The sequence below is a fragment of the Cataglyphis hispanica genome, chromosome 1 (assembly GCF_021464435.1).
Source record: "Cataglyphis hispanica isolate Lineage 1 chromosome 1, ULB_Chis1_1.0, whole genome shotgun sequence".
NCBI classification, from domain to species: Eukaryota; Metazoa; Arthropoda; class Insecta; order Hymenoptera; family Formicidae; genus Cataglyphis; species Cataglyphis hispanica.
Window position 1 is genome coordinate 1,483,842 of NC_065954.1, and position 13,735 is coordinate 1,497,576.

A 13,735-nucleotide genomic window follows, 5' to 3' on the forward strand; every position below is an offset into this window, starting at 1 on the left:
AATCTAGGCGTTTGTCATTAGCCTATCAAAGCCGAATGCTTCTTTTCTTTTTTTTCTCTCTTTCCCCTCGGCATCGCCGACCGTCCCCCTCCCCGCCTCCCTCTTCCGATCCCTTGTGCGTCGCCCCGGCGGTTCCCTCTCGTCCCTATCTCGTTTCTCGTGGACCTTCGGCCTCGACACGCCTCTGGCGCCGTGGAAAATATGTGCAAACGCCGATCGGAGCAATTAGTATTTCTCCGGACACCAATCTGGGCTCGCTCGAGCGCGGCTAATGCGCGTCTTTTGCGATGCATGTTACCCGTGCAACATGTCGGCGAAAGAGGAATAAAAAAGAGGATAGACGGGGGAAAGGGAGAGTATGATTCGCGAGAGAAGAAAGGGAGGGGGCTAGTATTACAAGAAGCACCTAGTTCAAAAGAGAGAATAATAATAAAGAAAAAAAAAACAGAGTAAGAGAAAAAAGAGGGGGAATGAGATGGTTGTAGGATAGAAAGTAAGTGGTAGGCTGCGAAGCGGTCGTTGTGTATATCGCGCCGCATGAATTGACCGAGCAGATAAAACCGCACGGCGGAGGAGAGGAAGAGGATAAGGGAAGAGAGGGAGGAGGGGGCCGCAGGAAAGGAAAGTGAGAGAATATCTCGACCGACACAGAAGCCGACATTGCTAATGACTCTGTCCGCGGTAATCTCCGGGTGTTATCTGTCCTGGCTACCTGGGGGCCCACCTACTTTGAATCACGAACCTGCACACGCTGCTGCTGCTGCTGCTGCGTCTCTCTTCCTCGCGCGTCTCCTTTCCTTCCTCCCTCCCCCCTCCCTTCCTCTTGTCCGCTCATTCCTGCGCCATCAGGATCACGGAATCCGGAGATTTCTTTAGATGCGCCGTTTTTGAGCCGCGTGATGATATATATATATATATATATATATATATATATATATATATATATATATAGAGAGAGAGAGAGAGAGAGAGAGAGAGAGAGAGAGTATATAGTCCAATAAAAAAATTTATGCACGTGTAACTTTAAATCTATTTTTCTGATTTTAAATTGTTCTCTCTCTCTCTCTCTTTTTTACACAAATAATATTTAAGAGACGGGCAAAAAATGAGAGTAAAATAAGTGGAAAACGTAAAAGATTAAAAAAGATTGACGAAAAATATAGGGATAAAATAATTCGTCGTTGGTCAGACGAGAACGAAGGCGAAGGCGTGCAACAAAGCCTCGCCATTACTGTCTTTAGTGTTTGGTCAACTGATCGTACAGAAGAGCAAACAAATCTCTTGGGCTGAAAGGGCCTGCCTCGGTGAGAGACTGAAAATAAGGACTTTAAGCAGCACCGGCGGCGGTATCGCGAAATTCTTTCGCCGTAGCGAAGAGCAAAAAGCGAAGTGCAGAACGCGCTTCGAAGTATTGCAAAGATGAGAACTGTGAACTAAAAGATAGGATGAGTTACAGAAAAAAAAGAAAAAGAAAGAGAGAGAGAGAGAGAAAGACAGAAGAGGAAAAAGTCGGCGCTTTTCACTTTGAGAATGAAGGAGTTGGCCGATGGTCCGAGGATTACTTAGCCATCGGTACATCAGGTAGCAGTGCATGTGCGGTTCAGTTTGCCGTCCTTGCCAATGTACGTATCTCCCGTATGTGCGCACTCTCATCCGCTTACGTACACTCGTGTGTGTATATATATACGATCTTCGATACACACACACACATACACGCATTTCGAGATCGAGTAGATATCCGAACGAATAACGCGAGAATAACGAGAGAAAAGATATACTGGTAAAAAGTCATCGGACGGAAAGAAGAGAAAGGGGTGGTTCGTGTATGTGTACGATACGTGGGGATATAAGCGAGGAGGACGAAAGAGGGTGGTTCTTGACGACGAGTCTCGTGGCGCTACCTCGGCAGAAAGCGGCGGAGGAACGAAACTTTTCGCCGAAGGCGAGGGTGCGAGCGGGAGAGCTCGCTTGCCATGTAAGGGTGCGACGAAGAAAAGACGAGGAGGCGACGGGGGTGGAACGCATCGGAGCGGGAAAAGGGAAGGTGGTGGTAAGGTTGGTCGTCCTGGTATCGACCGCTTGAAAAAGGGGTGGATTTTTCTATCCCTGGGCGGAGGACCTGTCGTGTAGGAGGACGTGTTCTGGACGCGAACGCGACTGGCCCATCTCGGGACCTTCGTCACACGGAATAAAAATAAAAGCAAACTGTCTCGGTGATATTTCCTTGTATTTAATAATGCGGCACAAAAATAAATTTTTCTACTTTACATCATCAATCACAGGAGGGAGATTGACAATTTTTCAATATAATTTATAACTTTCAAAAGAATATAATTTTATTAAGAAAAAATTATGAAAAACACTATGAAATATCGAAATATTATTTTGAATATTTCATAAATCATACAAAATCCTAAAATTTTTAATCCAAATTGATTAAAACCGAAGACAATCACATAAAAGTTTCGCCAAATGCGTACGAGCGATTGTGTAAAAAAATTGGGTAAAAAAAAATATATCGAATTTTACATTAATTATAAAAGTGAGTACATACGTATAAAATGAATACAACTGGAAATTGTTTAATTAATTTTTCGAGCAGTCACGGCACGTGCAAAACCTCCTCGGAATCGAAACATTTCCCAGAGCGGCTAAAACCTAATCGCGTTTTTAGTTCGTGTCAATCTTCGCAGATGTTACCTCCAAGTTACCTCGCGATTAAGCGCATAATTTCGACCAAGTCAATTAGTTGGAATCAATCTGAATTCGGGGAATTGACGCGTGGGAGCGTGACAGAGTGTCTTCCAGTTCTAAGAATGAATTAGGCGATGAACTTTGGGCTTACAGACGGCTCGGCGACGCGACGCGACAGTCTCGCTCGTTGGCAAAGCGAGGCCAGTTAGGTCAATTCGTGGCGTCTCAACGGTGAAGACGATGAAGAGAAGGAGAAAGTAATGGGGAAGAGGAGGAGGAGGAGTATGGGAGAGAAATGGATCCTTGGGGGGTTTCTCTGCCACTTACTCGCCCGGAAGCTAATTGGCCCGAATCGAGGGTGGCTTTTCCATCATCCGGTTCGGGCATTATGGCCGACTTGCACGTAAGCCGACGAGCCAATAGCAGGCCGGCTGGATAGCCGAGCAAACGCGAGCAACTTCTTTAGATCGCGTTCCATCTTTCCTTCCACGTGAAATCGTGCCGATTTTCGAAGCTACTTTGTAAACGCTGCTGCTCGGTGAAATATGACAGGTGTCACAATATGCCGCGTTCATCTCGATTAAATCGTTAAGGAGGGCAACGGGAAATATTTCTTTATCTATAATGCTACCCGATCTATTTCTAATTTTCTTTTCAGATAATTTTTTAAAGACGATTTTTTACAAACAGACAAACATTTTTTACAGACAGATTAATAGAACATGAAACTTCTTTTATATCTAGATATCTTAGTGTAATGGAATTAATTTCTAAATATAAAAATTTATTTTTAATTCGTTTGATATCTCGCACTTATTATTGTACTAAAATAATAGTAAAAAGATAAGCAAATTTTTCGTGAATATTGAAGAGCACTATTAACGTCGAGCGAATCGTCTCATTGATGCTAATTTCAATTCCGGTGTCCTCAAGTCAAATTGCGCACAAGTTCCATGGATCGAACGGAACCGTTCAATGGACCCACTGTGCACGCAAAGAGATAAAGATTATCGACTTAACGCCGTTCGTTGATCACCGAATGAAAGTAAATAAGTACTGTCGCCGACCAATGCTATCGCGCCGTCATCATAATTTCTGATAAGCTTCGCGCGATTCAAGTCTGGCTCATTGAAGAGAAACGGAAACAGAAATTAAATCACTATTCCACGCTTTAAACATCTCTCATTATATTTTATCATAAAAAATTTCAGACAAAAATTTACGTATAATTAAATTAACACTTAAAATGTCATCTCCAAACTTTATACATGTTAGATTATTTATAATGCACAAAAAATATAAGAACATTTTTTAAACATACAATGTTCAACAAATCTGCAGCGAAATGCCATTTCGAATTTATACTACAATTCGTGGAAGTATTCAAGATAAATACATTTGACGTGGCTCTACGTTTACATAAGAGCGTACACGAGAGGTTATTTAAGCGAGAATTGTCAAGGCTTAGAGGAGGGTACACGCTAAAATCGTCCTTTCCCTCGATTTCCGCGGCGGTTGATACGGAAAAAAAAAAAAGCAACAGAGGGCAACGTTAAACGGAAATCAGACTGCTTACAGACGACCGCGTGTATAAAGAAGGCGTCACTCTCTCTCTTTCTTTTTTTTCTCTCTGTCCCTCTCGCTCCCGCCCGAAGGATGATGAAGGGAAAAAAATCTCTTTGAGAGACGACGTCGGGCGCGCGTTATATCCCGCGACTACGGAAGAGATGGGAACTCGCGCCGCCGCGAGGTACGTTCGCTCGATTCGCAAGTGTGAAATTGCCGGCGATGCTCGATACGCCGTGAAATACACAAGAGCGGAAGCTTCGAATTTTTTCTTTTAGCGCGAAAAGCGGGAAAAATGCTTCTTGAATAGATTCCAGAGAGTTTCGGGCGACGTTTTCTCCAATGTGTCGCGCCGTCAGTCGTCGCTGTTCTTTTTGCGGCTGTTTGCATATCGCGCTAATTGCACACTCGCAGAATTGCTCGCAAAAGCTTTAGGAGCGGGCGGTGCCGCAGCCCTTTGAGGCCCTCGGAACATGGGATACACGGGTGATTCGAAACGCAGATCCAACAGTGGTACAGAAGCTCGTCTCTTATCGCGGTACGCGACAAACAAAATGAATTCCACGGACGGCTGTTCCTTTCGCCGCCTCGCTTTAATGACGCAACGGCAAATTCGAGATTAACTTTTACTTCTCTTCTACCTTTTCATTGAACGTTTCGTTTTTAAATCGAATATACTCTCATTATTATGGATTATTAAAAGAGATCGAATAATCTCGTTACTCTTATTTTTCCACAGAAAAATCAATTCTATTGGAAGAATAGTACACTAAAAATATGTATCCGATATATTAACAATAATGAGCAAGAATATCACAATCTATATCGAGAATTCACCTAACTTCCCGGTTAAATAAATGCAAGACAACGACAGCATTGGTAGCACAGTATTTATCGATCTCATCGTATCGAATGTAGAGAAGCTAGACGATTCTTTAAATATAGAACATTAAATATTGGCTAAAGACAATACTATACATACAGCTTAGACAAGGTCTATACACGTGTGTTCACCGGGAACAAGCTTTCCTTGCTGAGCCAGCGAAACTCGCCTTCGCTCGTTCGCGCTACTATTCTTTTTTTTATACTTCAGTCTAGCGGATTACGCTGACCGACAATGGTGCTGATTGAAACCGATTATCGGACTCTCCTCCTCTCATCTTTTTCTTTTTTACTTCGACCCTGCCACAGCGACAGTCGTCGGATTCGTTTCCAGTTGAGGTGTTACGACCCTGTGATTTCATCGTCATAGGGTCAAATGTAAAAAAAAAAAAAAAGGAAAAAGAAAGAAGAGAGAAGCATCAGAGAGCAAGGAGAAGCGGAAAAGAAAAAGAGAAAACTAGGAGAAAATGCAAGGCTGAAAGCTCGGCGAAACTTAACCCTCGGGATCTGGACTTAACCACCCCCTTAGTTTCTAGAGAGAGAAAGAAAACGAGTCGGGGCTTTATTATCGTGAAGAATACGGGAATCGTCGCAACCGCACCCTTCTATCTGGTAATCGCGCGTCCCTTCGTTTTTTGGAATACGAACGAGGGCTCGTGGCACGAAGGGATACTGACCGCCGCCGATATTTTTCCCATCGAGAACATTGCGATTTAGAAGACCGCACGGAATACGGAATATCGGATCGATTATATCGAACCGCAACAGAGAGACATTGCGAATGTATTAAAAACGGATTAGATGTTTTACCACTTTAAACGCAATGTAATTCTAAAGAGCGAATTAATGTATGTCACTGTTATAATTTCCGATACCCAGTCTTTATACATATATTTGAATCCGTAAAAAAATTGATTTTTGTGCGAGAGCTATAGGCGAGAGATTTATTTTCCGACATATTTTTTATGAAATTAAAATATATATTAATACGTAGTATTGATTAGATTTATCAATTCTCCCCTACATCACTGATGATCTATTTCTTCATTTGACATCAGCAAATGCGCACGCGAGAAAGGCTAGACGCGATTGATTAACGCCATAAAAGCTGCGCCAAGCATCTGACATCTCGCGTGAAACGAGACTATGCAATCCTCTAACCACCATTCGTCGCTCGTGACACGCTCGCTCTCCTGATTTCACTGAAAAAATGGAATTGAATGGTCATGTCACGTAAGAGAAACGTATGTCGACAACACGCATGAAATATTTTACCCCTGGGAAGCATAAAGTCTTTTCGCTACTCGCGCTGCTCCATTACCCTTAAGTAAGTCTAATTTATTAGCATTAAACTGACCCTCCCAAACTAACAAGCTACAATTATGTTTCAGTCACGTAAGGAGGAAGAAAATATTTTTTTACTACTGCTTGAAAAAAAAGAAAAACTCTTTGTTCTCGTATAAATATTTATATTATTTTTATTGTTCGCCGTTACAATCTACTAATATGGAATAATATTGTTGTCGATGACGTTAATATGGTAAATGAGCTATTATCGATTAATAATGATCGTCGTGAGAAAAGCATAGATAAGAAAAACGAAACGAATCGTAAAATGAAATTTTCGAGGCCAAACGACCGTTCAGAGATATATGATATGAAATATGGATAGCTCGGCGGTCATAAATAGCCGAGAAGGGGAATAATCGGAGAATTAACGCGTGCATTAAGCTTTTTGGAACTCGTCATTCGACATTTTTTGTATCTCTTGACTGCTTTTGTCTCTTGTTTTTTTTTTTCTTCCCGTCCAACCTTAGAGATCTCGAACGAGATCGCCTCAAATTATCGGTCCCCGTTATCTATGACCCGTGAGAAGATGTTCCGATAACCCCAAAGTTTCAAACTTCAGCTCTCTCTATTACAATCTGTCTCAATAATTCGAAGCAGTGACGATGCACGCATACAGCGTAAAATGCGTGAGATTTGCCGCGAATGCGTAATCGCGATTCTTCGGAACCTTGATCAGCTGATTTGTTCGCGCGGTTAACTTTAATCTTTTTCTTATTTATACCTCTCATCAACACGAACTAAATTACTTAGATTTTTCTCTTTATCGATAACATCATCCGATATTATTTTATTATTCTATGAATATAATGGACTCATAGAACGCGCGCCGTTGTATGTTTAACTAACTCTGTTTTACGTGTCCCTTGATACGCAAACGTCGCGTGTAAAACACGTAGATGAATTTGTGTAAACAACTCGTCAGAGGTCTCTATGACAATATAAAAAAAAAATTGCAGTGCGATTCCGCCGCCAGGTGAATCCCTGTTCTCGCGATACATCGTTAATGTAACGCCGACTGAACAAACCACGGGGGCGGCGTACCCGGAAGCAAATTTGAACACGAAATCGGTAGAAAAATAGTAGGCGATAGTGGCGCGTCGATTTTTAACTGCCGCTCGTTGCGCATACCAAAAATACGGTGGTATCCGGACGCAGCCGCCAGAAAGCGCAAACAGATACGCGTGTTTGCAGAAGCATCCGTCATAGAGAGAAATGTCTGCTGTGTGTTCGTAGAGCGACACAGAAGGTGTCCGCAGTTTCAGGAAGAGTGAAAAAGGAGGAGGAGAAGGAGGAAGAGAACGACGGCAATGACGATGGACGGCCGATAGAAGGAAGGAGGAGGGAAGAAAAAGAAGAAATGTTCCGTGCAAACACGGCAGCGGCTGTCTCCCACAGAGGCAGTAAGTAAGTTGGTTAAGCAGAGGTCCTAAAACATTCAAACGACAAACAGTAAGGAGCCCCGTTTCCTCCGTCCCCGTCCCACGTCCTGCGCCCAGCGCTCGGCTTGTCGTCCTCGTCCTCGTCCTCGCCATCGTCGTCGTCGTCGTCGAATATCCATTAGTAGAGTTTGCGCGGCGGCGCCTCTGATGTCGGGACTCTGATCGCGCGCGCAACATATGTGTATACGTGTGGGTATGCTCGACCGTAACACAAATTTTTACCCCGCCCTCCCCACTTCGATCAGCGTCGCGAAAGAATCTCGCATAAGCCTCTTCGTTCCCGTGAGAGAATCAAGGCGACGAACGTAAACGACGAGCCGATTAACAAATCTCGCGCAAATTCTAGAGATTACTTATTGTTAATTACATCGATAAATTATATTTATTCCTATCAATCTTTTTCCTAGCATTTTTTTTTTTTTTTTTTAAGAAAAATATATAGATTATGCTTATATTGTTTTGCTAATATTTTCGTAATTTTATATTGCTTATTGTTAAGGCACAATATACGCGTGAAAAATATGAGATGATCGTGAGATTTGATGTCATAGAATAAGCGATAATTCTCTTCTGTGACTCGCTCTATTTGCCATTCAAGGACTCGCGCTGCTTTCGGCGAAAAATAGCGCCTTTTTATAGGCCGCCCTAATTTGCAACAGATGCACCACCAACGACGTCGTCGCGACGCCGAGTTTCGCCGGCGATGAGGTGGTCCCTTTAGAAAACGATTTTAGGAGCGTTTGCGATAGCCGCGAAACATCTGTCTCGCTTGTCAGCTCGTTAGTTATCACAATAAAATAATGAAGAACGGAATGAGGATTCAAGTACGGTCGTTAAACTGATTTACTCCCGCATCTGTAGATCGTGTGTCGAAGTTATACTTCACGCAACAGCGTACATTCTAATCACACGACATGTGCCTAGCGTTACACCACATTATTTTAAAATAAAGATAAGATAAAGAAAAGATAAAATAGAAAAAAGACAAGATGGAGGAATAAGAGAAGCGTTCATCCACATGTTAACTTAACACCATCTCTTGATGTACTAGATCTATCATAAATTATATTGCAAAAAATTGGCATACGGAGCGAGACAGAAAGTAACGTCATGAGTAAAGAAAAGTCATGTTATAAAAGCCAAACTCCACAATGGATCATAATGCTTGGGAATCAAGCAACGCTTCTCCATCCGTCATAAGCGAAGATGAAAGACGAAAGTCTGTGAATGTAGATGACGTTCCGTGCATTCAGATCCGGTGGCGCCAAGCTGGTATAAAAGGGTTGAAGGAATCGACCGTGGAGCCTGGGAACTGGCTACGTTGCGGGAAGAATGAGGGAAGACGAGCGGCGGAAGACGCGAGAAGGAGAGGGCGCTCATTATGTTTCGGTAATTAGCCGAATCCCACGAGTGTTTTCAATTTGCTCAAAGGCGCCGCTTGTACGCGCCGGTCCGTTTTCGTTGCGTGGGCGCAAGCGCCTGCCAAAAAAGACATTGAGAGGGAAAGGGAAAAAAAGAGAGAGAGAGAGAGAAAATCGCGAGAAATGGGGGAGGTAGGGGAGAAAAAGGAAAGAGGGAAGAAGCGCAGGAGGGAAGAACGTGATTCGTGCGAAGAAGAAAAACTGGGCGCGAGTGCGTGTGCAATCTACACGCGCATCACGCGAGTAAACCGGGTCGGCTCGAAGACGCCAAGAGAAAAAAAAAGGAAAAGAGCAAGAGAGAAAGAGAGGCGCGCTCGTTTCTTCGTCGAGGGTTGAAGCGCCGGGACGTTTTTCTGCGGCTCGGGTTTCGCAAAGAGAGCTCGTGCGAAGTTTACAGAACACTGAGAAGTGCATGTCTCACCTAGAATTACCGCAGGCGTCTTTTTTCCACCGGAGTTTTTCTTTTTTAAAGAGCAAACACATTTGAATTTTATCCTCTTTGTTATTTTTTATCTTCTTTTTTTCTTATAAAGATAAATGATGAATTAATATGTAATACGTTGAATATTTTAATCTCGATATCATTATAGCTTTGATTACCTACAATGCAACAATATTTAAAGACGCAGGATTCTATCGTAAAAAAAAATTATATTATCGGCATAGCGGGAACAAAAGTGGAAGGGAACCAACGATGGCGGCGATGATGGTCGTGGTGCGCGTGGCAAAATTGCTCAAGTGCATTATGGCTGAAGCCCAGTGGGAGACAAAAGGCGTCCGGGTAATTTAGCGATTGTCGGCTATCGTCACCCGGAGGTGGCTCTGATAGAAATTATGATTGGCGGATTGATGTGACGCGCCGAGGATGAGGAGGGACGACGGATAGGGAAAGAAGAAATGACCTGGAATTGCGTGGAACGAGCGGACGTGGGCGAGTGGTTCGGCGTTAAGCAGGAAGCCGTCCCGACGAAGCGGACCCATTAAGCGCGTCCTACGGGGCCCCCCTACTTTGAATCTTCTCTCTTTCTGTCTTTCTCTCTCGGGCTGACACCACTGGCCCTTCAGACTGCGTTTTATCATTTCAATTCATTTTTCAATATAGTCTGAAACGACCGATTAACTCGTATAAATTTCTATTTAATCGAGAATAGTTATTAGAGTACTACTGCCACTTATTTTTTTATAGAAAAATCTAGTAAATGGTATATGAAGATGAAATATATTTTTCAAATCTATAGTACTTATAAAAAAAAAAAGAGGTAACAATGCACAAACTCGAATAAATTTTCAATTAAAAATAATGTATATCACAATAAGCCATAAGAGGCATTAATATAAAATTTAAGAAAGTATTTTTACGAAATATACGGCAATTGTTGAGAGACAGGTATCATCATCTCGAAAGTTTGCAAAAGAAACCAAAGACAGTCAGAGGCGGATTCGCGCGAGAAGCTTTCTTGAGACCTCGGTAAAAAGGGCGGACACGTGTAAGCGCTCACCGTCACGTGCATCAAAGGCTGCACTTTTGCAATGCCGGCTACGAGTTGCGAATGCACGTATATCGTCGCATAGACTTGTGTGTGTGCGAGCGAGCGCGATTCCACGCGTGTGTGTGTTTGTGCACGCGGTAGATGTACGTGCCGCAAAGTAATTAAACGGCCGCTGCTCGAGCCGCAGCCACTTCACGCGTCCCGAAGAACCTCGCAGTTTCGTCAAGAAAATGCAAGACATAATGACGAGATTTACGCTGCCCGTGGGGCTGCCAGCATTTCTTAATGAGACGCGCGCGTAGGAATGACAGATTTTGCTGTAATTAGTGTTAAATGCGATCGAGCACGATAAGCGTGATTTTATTACGTGGGAATATATGGAAGATCCCTGATGATACATGGAAAATAAATGCTTTAAAATTAAATATATTTATATAAAATATCTATATGTATGTATGTATGTACTTATAATTTATATATAGTGTAATAAATTTATTTTTATTCGTTCTATCTCTTGACGATGTACTATTTAAATTAAATTTTTTTTGTGAAAGTCTTAAATAATATAATTTGATTGTACAAAACGTTATTGAATTAAAAATTTAATTTAAAATCATGTAATTACCTAAATAGAAATTTTGAAATTTAGCTAGAGACGTGTGTTATATATACATTATATTATGTGACGAATATTACGCGTAAAAAAATAGTTTTTCTGTAAATAGGAAATTAATCGTCAGAAAAAGAGGGACAACGTAGTACAGGTTGAAAATAGTCTACTCGTCGGCCGCAGGTCGAGACCATTCCTTAGGTGGCTACTCAAAAAGACAGATACGTCTCCCTTCTTCTCCCGAGGCTCCGGTTCCTCCTTCTCTTCTTCCTTCTCCTTCATCTTCCACGGAAGATGATGGCGTGCTATATAGCCTCTGGCCACGGTTCGCTGCCTCCTCTATTTCCCTCTCTTTCTCTTTTTCTCCAGACTGCCCGGGATGAACGAGGATGCTCGAGAAAGACGAAAGAAAGAAGGTACTGAGGAATAAGAAAGAGAGAAAGGCTTGGCAGAGAGAACCCCCGGATGATGGATTCGGAGAGACACGAGAGAGAAAAAGAGAGGAAGAGAGAGAGAGAGAGAGAGAGAGAGAGAAACAGAAGGAGAGAGAGGCGATAGATGGTTACCTTGGTAGGCAGATATAATGTAGCCAGCTGTAGGCAGTCGGTAATCACATGTTTGTTTAACCTCCAAAACCCCTCATCTACGGGGTCTCCCCCTCGACCACCCTAACGGGCCGACGGAGCCTGGGCCACCCCGAGCCTTCACCAAACAAAGATGTTGAGTTTTCTTTCTCTCTTTTGCTCTTGCGTGACGGCAGATCTTCTTTCGCGTTTTCTTATAGAGTTAGACCGATCTGCGGAATCGAAGATGAGGGGGACGCTAGTGACGGTTAGCCTCGGTCCACAGTGCGTATTTAATGGAGTTGGCGCACGTCCGGATCCCCGGAAAGCGCCGAGGATTACGTGCGCGTTTTTCACGCATCGCGGATGACACTGCGATTCGTCCCACCGACATTTTTTTATATTTAGCTGCGCGAGGATCGAAAAGGGAACTCGCAAAATCCCAGGGAAATTTACATAATTATCTCGCGCACACGGATGTTGGATATCATCGTTCTTTTTCAGAATCCTGTTTCGTTACACAGAATCCAATTGAGATGCAACGGGGAGGAAGAGGGAGGGGATACAAGACAAGGTATTCAATAATAATCGCCGTAGGTGCACGATAAAACGCAATCCTTGGCAATAGCAGGTTGAAGCTTGATCCGCAACGGGTATAACGTTGTTACAAGAATCCACGACGAATTTGCAAGTGCATATGAGATGAGCCGCGAGTCGCCGATCCTACGGCGTTCCTATATAGAGCGAGAGCAGGTCGGCGGCGGCTCGGGAGGAAGCTAACGTTCGTGCCGAACCATCGCGTTCGTTATTATAGCCAGCTATAATATGGTACTCGCACCTACGAAGACCTCCTTCAGGTGCGACCGCCGACTCGGGGGAAGTCGCCCGGAGGCTAGGGAATCTTCCACTTTGAATAAGTATGACGGACCAAGTGTTTTCAACCTGTTACCTTCGCGAACGCCAAAGTACGATAACGTACCTTGCCTTCTATGCGCCGGCATTTTATATGCAAACGGTGGATAACCGGGTCGTTAAGATTGGCACGGTATCACATGATATATGATGAATTCGACTAGTTATTCAAAAAATCTATGGATAATATTAAATACGTCGGAATAGATTTAAATTTAGAAAATGCAAACTATATGTTAGAATAATGTATTAAAGTTATGTAATAATTTTGTTATTACTATCATTAAAAAAAAAAAGAAAAGAGTGAAGTTTGTTTATAAAATTTCTTTTAATTTAAAAACACGTATATATGTATCTCTAATTTTGAGAAAAAATTGTATATTCTAATATTTATAAGCGAGCGAGAGATACCACTTGCGCCAAATAAGTATTTCTAAGTCATTTAGCGTTATTCTATCGCGGAATAAACCCCCAAAATATCGCTAAATTAGGTTGCTTTTTATCAAAGCAAGCGCATAAAAAGATAACTAATTGAAGCGGAGAGGAAAGGACCGGACCGACTAGCGATGGAGCTGATTAAATCTGCCAGAATTTTGTAAAAAAGCCCGTATAAATTTCCATCGACACGGTGTAGCGATGTGGCAAGCGAAGGCCGGGGCGGCCGACCGGCGTTTCAGGTGACCGAGGGACTTGCACGACGACCACGACAGGGGGTTATGGGCGCGCGATCGTGAGCGCCTCGAAGGAAGGCGGAGCACCCTGGCGCCATGTCGCAGGGGGTCCGTGCTTACCAATACGAGGAAGAAGG

At 43.0% G+C, this 13,735-nt stretch overlaps 1 protein-coding gene and 2 long non-coding RNA genes across 11 annotated transcripts in view; 2 read left to right on the plus strand and 1 right to left on the minus strand.

Annotated features, from left to right (window-relative positions):
* LOC126855121 (uncharacterized) overlaps positions 1-13,735 on the plus strand; it is a 206,281-nt gene that overhangs the window by 57,177 nt on the left and 135,369 nt on the right. The window lies entirely within an intron of this gene.
* LOC126855142 (uncharacterized) overlaps positions 1-13,735 on the plus strand; it is a 116,792-nt gene that overhangs the window by 36,727 nt on the left and 66,330 nt on the right. Inside the window, exons 2-3 of one of the 2 annotated variants that reach the window (XR_007688197.1) lie at positions 7,726-7,892; positions 11,822-12,411. This is a non-coding gene — a long non-coding RNA (uncharacterized LOC126855142). Of the gene's footprint in view, positions 1-7,725; positions 7,897-11,821; positions 12,412-13,735 lie in introns of those variants that run through there. The other variant, XR_007688196.1, reaches the window with a different exon arrangement.
* Positions 1-13,735, minus strand: part of LOC126854898 (optomotor-blind protein) — a 77,773-nt gene that overhangs the window by 9,996 nt on the left and 54,042 nt on the right. The window lies entirely within an intron of this gene.